This window comes from Triticum dicoccoides, chromosome 3B, assembly GCF_002162155.2.
Source record: "Triticum dicoccoides isolate Atlit2015 ecotype Zavitan chromosome 3B, WEW_v2.0, whole genome shotgun sequence".
NCBI classification, from domain to species: domain Eukaryota; kingdom Viridiplantae; phylum Streptophyta; class Magnoliopsida; order Poales; family Poaceae; genus Triticum; species Triticum dicoccoides.
Genome location: NC_041385.1, coordinates 146,047,243 through 146,058,699, shown reverse-complemented (window position 1 = coordinate 146,058,699; position 11,457 = coordinate 146,047,243).

The window sequence follows — 11,457 nt, the reverse complement described above, 5'->3', positions numbered from 1 at the left end:
GCACAAGTGCCCGATTTATGGTCCGTTCATCATGCTGCTTATTGAGAAGGCCTGGGGTCGTGTCTATCCCCAGGTGATGCTAGAGACCGGGGAGTTGGTTTCTCATGACATCAAGCGTCTGAGGAAGAAGGACAACTGGGGCTCTCAGGTCCCTAAATCTGGAGTTCCTTCGTCTGCTACTGCCATGGAGACTGAGGAGGAGGCTGAGGCCGAGGCTGAGGATGATGATGACTATGTGCCTTCTGCGGCAGAGCCCTCTTGGGCAAAGAAGCTCAAGCTCAAGATGAAGAAGTTGTTCTGCATGGAGGCTCATGGTTAGTACATGACTCATGTGGGTGAGAAGAAGGCCCGTCATCGTCACAAGGAGCTCATGCGCCAGTTGGGTGCCACCGTTAACAGTGGATCTGAGGACCAACTTACTGAGGAGGAGGAGTGGATTTAGCAGCACTGCCTGTGGACCGATTCTGATGCCGAGCACTTCCATACCTACAATGGGGGTGCAGACGATCCCGCTGAGACCTGATTCTCTTGCTATCACCTAGAGCTGTAGCAACACTCCCTCTCCTTTTTGTTGTCTCGATGCCAAAGGGGGAGAGAGTTTAGGGATTTGTGTTGTGTCTTCTGCCGTTTGTGTTTTCTCGCAGTTTGCCTGGTTTTGTTTATGTCTGGTTTGTGTCAGTGAGACCTAAGTTCCAGTCATATGGTGTGAGACATATGCTACCTTATCTTTCGAGTATCATTATATATGTCTATCTAGCTTAGAGACATATGCTACCTTATCTTTCGAGTATGTCTATCTAGCTTATGAGTTGCATGCTTATCATGTTATCTATGTTGCTCTCATACATCATGCTTAGGTAGTTGGTCTCTAAAATGTAGGGGGAGCGTTGATCCTGGTATCTGTGCCGTGTAGTCCAAAGCACTTATCTAGACAACACACATCCAGGGGGAGCCCTTCTACATTTTAGGACGGTGGGGCTTTGCGCCGATCCAATATCTTTCCTGTTTGTGCAAATCCCGTATTGTCATCAATCCACCAAAAAGGGGGAGATTGTAAGGGCATATTTATCCCCAAGATGTTTTGGTGATTGATGACAATGCTTTTGCGGACTAATCGTGTGCATTGAGTTCTTTCAGAGATTCATCCTTTGGCACGAGACGATTACTTCCCCTCGGTGTTTTATTCAAGACGGTGTAGCTCCTTTGTTTCTTTGCTGGTGGTCTAGTTTCGTAGGAGTCACCATACTATCAAGAGGGGATCCGCTTTGGTAAGGCTAGGGTGGAATCAACACGTACACATCCTTATCGCACCCGATGCTTCTTTCCGCTTCATTGGAGCTATCTTTCCTAAATCTGTGCCTGCCTGTCCTGTCCCAGCGGTAGTACCGCGGTCCTCAGCGGTAGTACCGCCGAAGCTCGTCAAGCGGTAGTACCGCTCCCCGAGCGGTAGTACCGCTTGCGAACTTTGGCCATAGTACCGCACTGGTTCCGGACTACTACCGCCTCGATTCTCGACCGCTGTTTTTCGTGTCGGGTTTTACGGTACTAGTAGCGGCAGTAGCGGCGGTAGTACCGCTTATACTTCCGCGGTAGTACGGCTCGGGGGACAGGACCCTACATCCCTCGTCAGCGCGGCAGTACCGCTGGGAGGGAGCGGTAGTACCGCTTATCAGCGGTAGTACCGCCCTACCCAAGCGGTAGTACCGCTCTGTGCGTGGCTGTTTGGTGGGTAACGGTTGGATTGTTTCCCCCACTATATAAAGGTGTCTTCTTCCCCAAAGTTGACTCACCTCTTCCCCCAAAAGCTCCATTGTTGCTCCAAGCTCCTTTTTCGCCCGATCTCTCTCCCTAGCCAATCAAACTTGTTGATTTGCTCGGGATTGGTTGAGAAGGCCCCGGTCTACACTTCCACCAAGAGAAATTTGATTCCCCCCACTTATCCCTAGCGGATCTGGTTACTCTCGGGTGTTGAGCACCCTAGACGGTTGAGGTCACCTCGAAGCCATACTCCATTGTGGTGAAGCTTTGTGGTGTTGTTGGGAGCCTCCAAGTGTTGTGGAGATAGCCCCAATCTTGTTTGTAAAGGTTCGGTTGCCGCCTTCAAGGGCATCAATAGTGGAATCACGGCATCTCGCATTGTGTGAGGGCGTGAGGAGATTACGGTGGCCCTAGTGGCTTCTTGGGGAGCATTGTGCCTCCATACCGCTCTAACAGAGACGTACTTCCGTTTAAAAGGAAGGAACTTCGGTAACACATCCTCGTCTTCACCGGCTCCACTCTTGGTTATTTCGTGCCTTTACTTTTGCAAGCTTACTTGTGTTGTATCTATTGCTTGCTTGTGTGCTAGTTGTCTTTGCATCATATATGTTGTCCACGTAGTTGCATATCTAGACAACCTATTTTGTTGCAAGGTTTAAATTGTTAAAGAAAAGCTTAAAAATTGTTAGTTGCCTATTCACCCCCCCCCCTCTAGTCAACCGTATCGATCCTTTCATGTTGTTTCTTTGAAGAGCGTGAATCTCCTGCTTCATCGCAGCACGCCAATGTGGGATGCCAAGCGCTGCTCGAAAATGTCGTGGTTCAGTCATAGGGTCAGCCTCAGCATGCGCCACACAGGCCGCAAGCCACGCGACAGTGCCGTCAGTGCGCTTCTTCGGTTGGAAGATGTCACTTTTACTGCGAGTATGGGGACGCAGGATGACAGGCGGAGATGGTGCTGGAGCTGCCACACCAGAGGAGCCACTGTCCATCAGCGGCGAGGAGGACATGCCGGCGGGCGAGTCCGGTGGCACGATTAGGGTCGACGAAGACAGACCAGGCGTGACCGGCGTCGACGGACCAGGCGACGAAGACTCGGTGACCTGCGAGACCACCGGCCCAGGGGATAGCATTGCGGGTCCAGCCGGCCCGGCCGACAGTTCCGCATGTTCGGCCGGCCTAGGCGACAACGAGGCCGCTGGCCCAGGCGACTCGGGCACCCCGTCGGATCCACGTGCATGGGACATGCACGCGTGATCAACATCGGGGTCAGGCAGAGTAGTGGCGGGGGCAGCCTCGTCGAGCGCCTCGCCCGGCGTAGCAGCAACTGGCGCAGTTGTGGTCGTATCATCATCCAGAAGTTTAAGTTGAGCGCCTCGTCTAGTCCTTGCACCATGGTTAGGCAAGAACAGAGGAGAATATGCAGCATCCACAAATTGATCAGGCAAAACTGGAAAAGAATGCAACTCGGTGACGGGAGTATCGATGGGTGATGTGAGCGTGGAAAACAGGAAGACAGTCTCATCGAACACAACATCACGAGAAATGTAAACACGATTTGTCGGAATGTGAAGACACTTGTAACCTTTGTGAAGAGGAATGTACCCAAGAAACACACCTTGTTTGGATCGATACTCAAGTTTATGCTTATTGTATGGACGAAGATGCGGCCAACACGCACAGCCGAACACTTTGAGGAGGGAGTAATCTAGAGTTTCATTAAGCAACACTTCTAGCAGAGACTTCATGTGAAGACGCCGTGTGGGAATCCTGTTTATCAAAAAACAGGCAATAACAAAAGCATCGCTCCAGAACCGAAACGGGACAAAGGCATGTGCAAGAAGTGTCAAGCCAGTTTCAACTATGTGACGGTGCTTGCGCTCAACTGCATCGTTCTGCTGATGTGTATGAGGACAAGACACATGGTGTGAGATGCCAAGCTTCTGAAAGAAGGTGTTAAGGTTATGATACTCACCCCCTCAGTCTGACTGAACATGGATAATTTTGTGCTTAAGCAATCGTTCAACATGTGCTTGAAATTGTATAAAGACATGCAACACATCAGATTTGCGCTTAATAAGATTAATCCAAGTAAAGCGACTGAAAGCATCGATGAAACTAACATAATAGTTGTGACCACTAACAGAAGTTTGGGCATAGCCCCACACGTCTGAAAACACAAGTTCAAGAGGAGCCGTGACAACACGACTTGATACAGAAAAAGGCAACTGATGACTCTTGCCTTGTTGACAAGCATCACACACTAGAAACTCCTTATTACTCGACTCAACAGGAAGACGATGACGATGAAGCACATGGCGCACAATGGGAGTAGTGGGGTGGCCAAGGCGAGAGTGCCACTGCGACGATGACACCCGAACACCACTGAAAACTTGAGAGACTCATGGCACATCAAGCGCATATAAGCCGTCGCGAGCTCGACCACTAAGAAGAACGTCCCTCGTGTCCCGGTCCTTAACAAAAAATGGAAAGGGTGAAACTCAACAAACACATTGTTGTCACGAGTTAATTTAGGAACTGAGTGTAAACTACGTGTGACTGAAGGAACACGAAGGACATCAAGCAGACGCAAGGTTTTAGTGGTACGTGAAAGGAGAGATGTCTGACCAACATGTGAGATGGGCATACCTGATCCATTGGCCGTGCGGACCTGATCGTGACCGGTGTAGGGCTGGCGAGTGGCCAGCTTGTCAAGCTGGCTCGTCAAATGGTCTGTAGCGCCCGTGTCCATGTACCAGGCAGGATCCACCGAGTATGAAGGAGTGAACCTGGGATCCGGTGTAGCGAGAGCAGCTTGCTTCTCATTACCCTTCCCATTGTTCCCAATGCCAAGAAAATCTCGTTTAAAGCGACGATGGCAGTGAGACGCCAAGTGCCCCTCAATGCCGCAGAGTTGACACTCAACCCCACCACCACATGCCTCGCAGTGGAGCTGCTTGCGGCTAGCCGTTTGAGGTGGAGCGGTCGGACGGGGCTGGTTGCCCGAGGTCGGCGGCGCTTTCTGCTTGGCACCGCGGGCACCCCCGCGGAGAGCAGCGTTCGCAGAAGGACCCTCCGTGTAGACGCCAACGGAGCGGCGAGCAGCGAGCCTCTGTTCGGTGTTGAGGAGGCGTGCATAGAGATCGCGAGGCGGCATCGGCGTGTCACGTCCATTGATATTTTCAACAAGAGAATCATAGTCCTCATCAAGCCCATTGAGAATGAATAAAGTAAACTCCTCGTCACGAAGAGGCTTCCCAATAGACGACGATGTATCAGCCAAACTTTTAACCTTGTTGAAGAAGGTCGTGACAGAGAGATCATTTTTTCTTGACCTCAACCAGCTGGTTGCGAATGGCAGAGGAACGGGCCAGCGACTGCGAGGAGAAGCTAGAGTCGAGCGTGGCCCATGCATCCCTCGACGTCGCGGCAAAGACCACCATGCCGGCCACGGAGGGAGTGAGCGAGGACTGAATGGCACCCAGAATAGCTTGATCCTGAGCGATCCAACGACGATGAGCAGGGTTGGACACCATGACGGAGCCACCAGCGGCCGAGGGCACCGGGACCATGGCCGGGGGACACGGCAACGTACCGTCAACATACCCCTCAAGGTAGTGACTACGCATCAACGGCAACACCTGAGCGCGCCACAGGAGGTAGTTGTCGGCAGAGAGCTTCACCGTTACCAGATGAGCGAAGTGGAAGGGTCCTGGTTCAGCCACCGGTGCGGAGAGCTGCCAGTCGGACACTGGAGGAGCACTGTACGGAATCAGTGCATCGGCCGATGGAGACGTACGGTAGTGTTGGTGATGACCGTAGGGCGCCGTAGGAGGTACGCCGTAGGGCTGCAGCGATGCGACGTATGACATAGGGGCAGCGTAGGGCGCGCCATACGGCGCCTCGTAGGGCACCGCGGAGGACGAGGCATACGACGCCGGCGCGACGTACAACGACGACGGCGCGATGTACGACGCTGGATACGGCCCGTCGTAGGGCACCTGGGCGGGGGCACCACGAGGGCCTGAAGCCGGCGGCGCAGCATACGATGGAGGCGCGCCGTAAGGCAGCTGCGCAGGGGCACCGTAGCTTGCAGCCAGAGATGCATCGCGGGACGGCTGCGCTGGATGCATCGCGGGGCGGCTGCGCTGGAACGAAGGAGTTTGGCGCCAGGGCTACCCGAGGAAGCGACGCATCACGGGCGAGCGGCGATCGGGGCGTTGGATGCGATCCCGATGCGGCCGGACGAGCCCAGACGAGCGGGGCGGACGCCATGAACGGCCATTCCGTCGCCAGAGTTGACGGAGGCGGCGCGGCGGCGAAGGCCGACGCGGCGGCGACAGAGGAAGGAGAAGCACGGCGCAGATCGAACGCGTCGTCTGATACCATGTTAGACAAATTAGGGTTTGGAACAATGCTCGATACCCTTGGTGGGTACGGCTGTCATATATTTATAAAAGGGAACCGTATAAATATAAGTTATGTTACAACACGTATATCTAATATATACTTAGTCTAACAGGTACATACTAGGTACTACCACCTCTATGCCAACCCGTTCTCGACGTTACGGTGCGCTATCACTCTGATTTTGCAGGTACGTGCACGGGGGCCGACGCAGCCGCGTGCCCGCGGAAGCTCTGCGTGCGTATAGTTGTGCACTGCCCGTCTGCTCTGCTCTGCTCGCACACGGGCTGATAGTGAGACCGGGAGTATTTGCGCTGCATGCATTTGAACGTACAGTGCGTTGTCGCCTTCGCGAATTCACTCGCACGCCAACGGCCTGTGACACTGACAGCTTATCCGTCTTTCTCTCTTCGATCGTTGCTGCCAAATAGGAGTATGAGCATATACAACGCAGCACCAGCGGGTAGTATCTCAGTTGGCGAGGACCATGCCTGCGTTCGTGCATGCCACCCGCGACATGCATGGTTAAACCACAGTGACAAACTAGGCACTGGTCTTATACTCATATCGCTGTGCAACTTTGCGTGCACTTTTCCAAGGTGATTATGTGCACATGCATTTGCAACAGGACAAGTGTGTGGCAACTTCTTGCTAATTTGGCCTCCTATGCGTCGGGGATGGATCGAAGATACGGATTGTTTGGTATCTTTGGAGAGCAATGTGGAGAAATTCTTTCAAATAAAACCTCAATGAAATGATACTCACCCCGCGCGAAAAAACGGTGCTTTCAACTTCATAGATCCAGTCATCCAGATGTTGGACACTGTTCGTGCGTCGTCATCTTACACTTATCTACTTTAAATTTTTGGGTGATTTCTTTTCTAGATCACCAGGGATCATCGTCCCCGATTCCATTGCAAGTAAGAAACACAACCATGTCGATGCAAGCCCTGGTTATTTAAAATAAAAGACAATGCAGCTAGTACTCCCAGTTCCACAAATCCCCGCATAAAGAAAATTAAAATACACGCGTCGGTGGATCTATGCAGTTAAAAGCACTTCTCCACCTTAGCCCACAATTGTTGGACTAGTATGCACTCAGAAAACAAATGAAAAACTGCTTCTATTTCTTTGCAATGCTCACATTCCGTGGGTTCGAGCATCCTTCTCTTCCTCAGATTGTCCCTGCTCATTATCTTGTTATGGGATGACAACCTAAGGAAAAACTGCACTCTAGGAGTAATTTTTAAAGACCACATAGCAGAGAGGAAAATAGGTTTGACGCCTCTGGAATTAACTAAAACATACAAATACATGGATGTGCATATACCTTTAGTTTCATATTGTCAACTTAAAGCATGCACTTCTACCCGAACAATAGATTAGACTATGGCCTCTAATTCAAACCACTACATAAGCTCAACATTAAAGGTCCTCCTAAAGGTGCACTTGATCTGCCTACCATCCCAAACATCAACTACTACTTTACCTTGCTCATTAGCTAAAGAAATATAGATCCCAAAACTGAGTTGCAAGGGGTGAATTACCAAACCAAATATCCTCCCAAGATCTTACATGTTTTCCATTACCAAATTTCCACTTATATCCTAGTTTAACAACCCTAGAGGTCCACATGGCCCCTTCCAAGATTTAGAAGGCTAGGCATCATGACAACAAAACATATTAGGACTCCTGGCATTATATTTAGCCTCAATGACCTTTTTCCACAAACAGCCCTCAGCCTTAATGAATTGTTTTACTCCAGAACCTAATAAACACACATTCAAGTCTGGAACACCAACACCTCTAAACTCATTTTTCCTACACAATGATGGCCAATTATCTAGATGGATTTTTATCCCCATCAGGGTCATTCCATAAGCAGTTAGCCTTTTTTTGCGAAAAATGCAACTATCCATTTGATTATTAATTAGATTCAACACTCACTTAGACAATTTTTTTTAAAAAAAAAGCATGTAAATTGGTATACTAGCAAGGTAGGATGTAATCAACACTGGCTTGGCTTTATAAGAAAGAAGATGGGCTCTCCAACCAGTAATCCTAGCCATTATCTAACAAAGGTTGCAGATCCTCCCTTCTCAGCTTCTCAATGTGACGTGCAAGTCCAACGTACTTAATAGGTAAGCTTACTCCAACACATTGGAAAAATCTCTAAGAATGGCGCAACCTCGACATCACTCATATTTATATAAACTAAAGAACTTTTATTGTAATTAATCCTCATTCTTGAGATATTCTCAAACAAACATATAACTCATTTATGGTTTGTAGCCATCTGCTTGCTCTCTCCTAAGAGTGCTTGGATAACCCCAAGTACAAGGGTGAAGTAACCTAGCAATAAGTATTTCTCTCAATTAGAGAACCAAGGTTTATCTAACCAGAAGGAGTTTTTCCAGCAAACAAAGTCACTGGTACCTACACAGCAAACACAAAACAAGCTTGTCCCCAACACGGCAAGAGGTTTATCAATCCCCTTATATTGTTAGTTACAAGATTAGACTACAACTGATAAATATAGTAGGTAGTGAGTAAAAGCAAAAGCAACAGGGCAACAAAGAAAGTATTTGTTTTCAGTAAAGGGGAATAAACGAGTGTCATCTCTCTTAAGTAGGCAAATGGTGTGCCGAACAAATTACAGTTAGGCAACGATTAAATTGTATTCTTTATATTTGTGACTCTGATCATTCATGGTATATTCTCATATAAGCATTACATTCGTGATATGTAGACTGTAATCCAATTGCATCTATAACTAATACTCCACTCTAAGACAACTACCCAACATGCATCTCAAAGTATTAAGTTTACAAAAAATAGAGCACTGCAATAAGCATGATGACATAATGTAGACAGATATCAAGCAATATGATAAGAACCCATTATTTTATCCTTAGTGGCAACAATACAATATGTGCCTTGTCTCTTTTTGTCACTAGGATATAGATCACCACAACATTAGAACCCACTACAATGCACAACTCACTCTGAAGAAATACCCATCAAACATGGACAAAGTAGACAAATAGATCGGAAAGCATACAAATCTATTTAATTATAAAGCAACCAAACCTCAAAAGAGTCAATTGAATTCAATGAATAGTCTGATCATAAAGTGACAATTCACCATATACCAACAAACAAAACACCGATTACATTGAATTAATCTCGGTCATGTGAGGCAGCTCATGGGGACTTGCTATTGAAGATCAGATAGAGAGAGCCATCTAACACTGATATGGACCCTAATGTCCTAAGGGAACTACCCACACATGGTCATGGAGGCAACAAGGTTGATAAAAAGCCTCCCGTGGTGGATTCCCCCTCAAGCATAGTACCAGAACAGGCCTCCAGATTGAATCTCCTCGAAATAGGAACTTGCGGCGGCGGAGAAATCAGGTAAAATTGGTACAGAGGATTCCATGATTTATAGGTTGTGGAATGGATGTAAGGCGGTGCTCGTGAGGCCCACGTGGCCATGGGGTGCACCCTAGGGCCTGGGCGCGTGGAAGCCTTGTGGGTCCCCTTGCTTCCCTTTGATGTTTTCTAGAACCTTCGCTACACGAGAATTAAAACAATGATACATGAAAATAGCCTATCAATTTGACATTAAAACAATGATACATGACCACACAAATAAAAAATCATTGCCTTTCGAGAATAAAGACGCTAAAGGAAGTGATGTGATGACCAAGCTCCCCACAACTATAGTAGTGAACCATTTTTTGAACCGCAATATAACAGTGAACCTTAGCATATTCCGTTGGAGCACCATATGTAACTACAACATTTGTGTTCTTCCTCTAAACATTCTTGGTTTGTTGTTTAATATTCCAGCTATTTGAAACATCATTATATATATCAGTTTTCTAGGTAAGAACATCTTGTTATTAGCTACATTCAGTTTCATCATAGTTGTGCAAACACAAAATAAGGTTCCGTTATTATCATTAACATGTGATTCAGAATATCACGCTCACTTCGAGTGATAGAATTGCCAAATTACATGATAACCTATAAGTTCCCCCTATTATTTGTAGAGATAAGGAAAAAGGTCCATACAACATATTTTTGTGGGGCCAAAATAAGCCAGATCGTTTAATTGTTTTTCCAATGCATACTAGATTTAGAGACAAAAAATATCTACACTACAAGTTATTCAAACTGAAGTTCGAACTCATGTGCACCCGATGAACAATGAAATCGAGAAATAATAAAAAAATATGATCTTTTTTTACAAGAAACATGTTATGTGCTCAATTCGTGCATTTTTTAAGAAATAACATTTGTGGTGCTCTACACAAAAGAAAAGAAAAAATATCGGTGTTTTATAAATCTTTGACATTTTTGGTGCCCTAGAAAACAAAATTAGTTTTTTATAAAAAAATTAAAATGTATAGCAACGACTTTTTTAGAGCACCAAAAAGTGCACTTACCTACAAAAATTTGCACATGGTTCGAACACGCGAAATTGTTTGTTGCTTAAAAAGAAGATTGTTTGATTTATTTTACATTTTTCTTTCTAGGTTTTGTTCTTCCAGGGGCATATGAGCTCGGGAGCCAAAACGTCCTCCCCACTACTTATTTTGATGAAATCAAGCTGTAAAAGGTAGACCTAGGCATACCTCGAGCGGAAATAGTACTAACTTGGCATTTTAAATATCAAAAAAATTATTGCTTATTTTGTGTGTTGCTCCCTAGCTCACGAAGGATCATATTGAAGTCATTGTTATTCTATTTTGGGTTGTTGGATGAAGATCTGGCGGTCTAGGTTAGAAGTGGCTAATGCAAATGTTTTCTAGGTACCTACAAATAGAAGCTCCCCTTGAAAGATGAAGAACACGAGCTTCAAATGGAGGGGCCAGAGGAGGAACAAGGTGTGCTTCTTCCCACGGGTCATTCTAATTGTGAGCAAGATAGAGAACGCGAACTTCAAATGGCAAAACCAGAGGAGCAAGAAGGCGTCGTTCATCCCACGGGTGATTCTGTCCGCCATAAAGATGAAGAAGCAAACCTATCCCTGTGGCTGGTATCGTTCACCCTGCGCAAATATACGCATAAACGACTTGTGGACGTGGCCATGTTGGCTGCTTTCACCATCTGCAACTACAACATGGGCAGCAACCTCGCAAAAGCTCAGATGTTCTCAAGTAATAATTATTTCTATCGGTTTATTTGTTTGTTTATTTCGTTGTGAAGACAATAATGAGTTTTGAGATGGGCTCCAAAACTCAGATGCGGCATATATCACCGCAACTCTTCCTATCCCTCCAA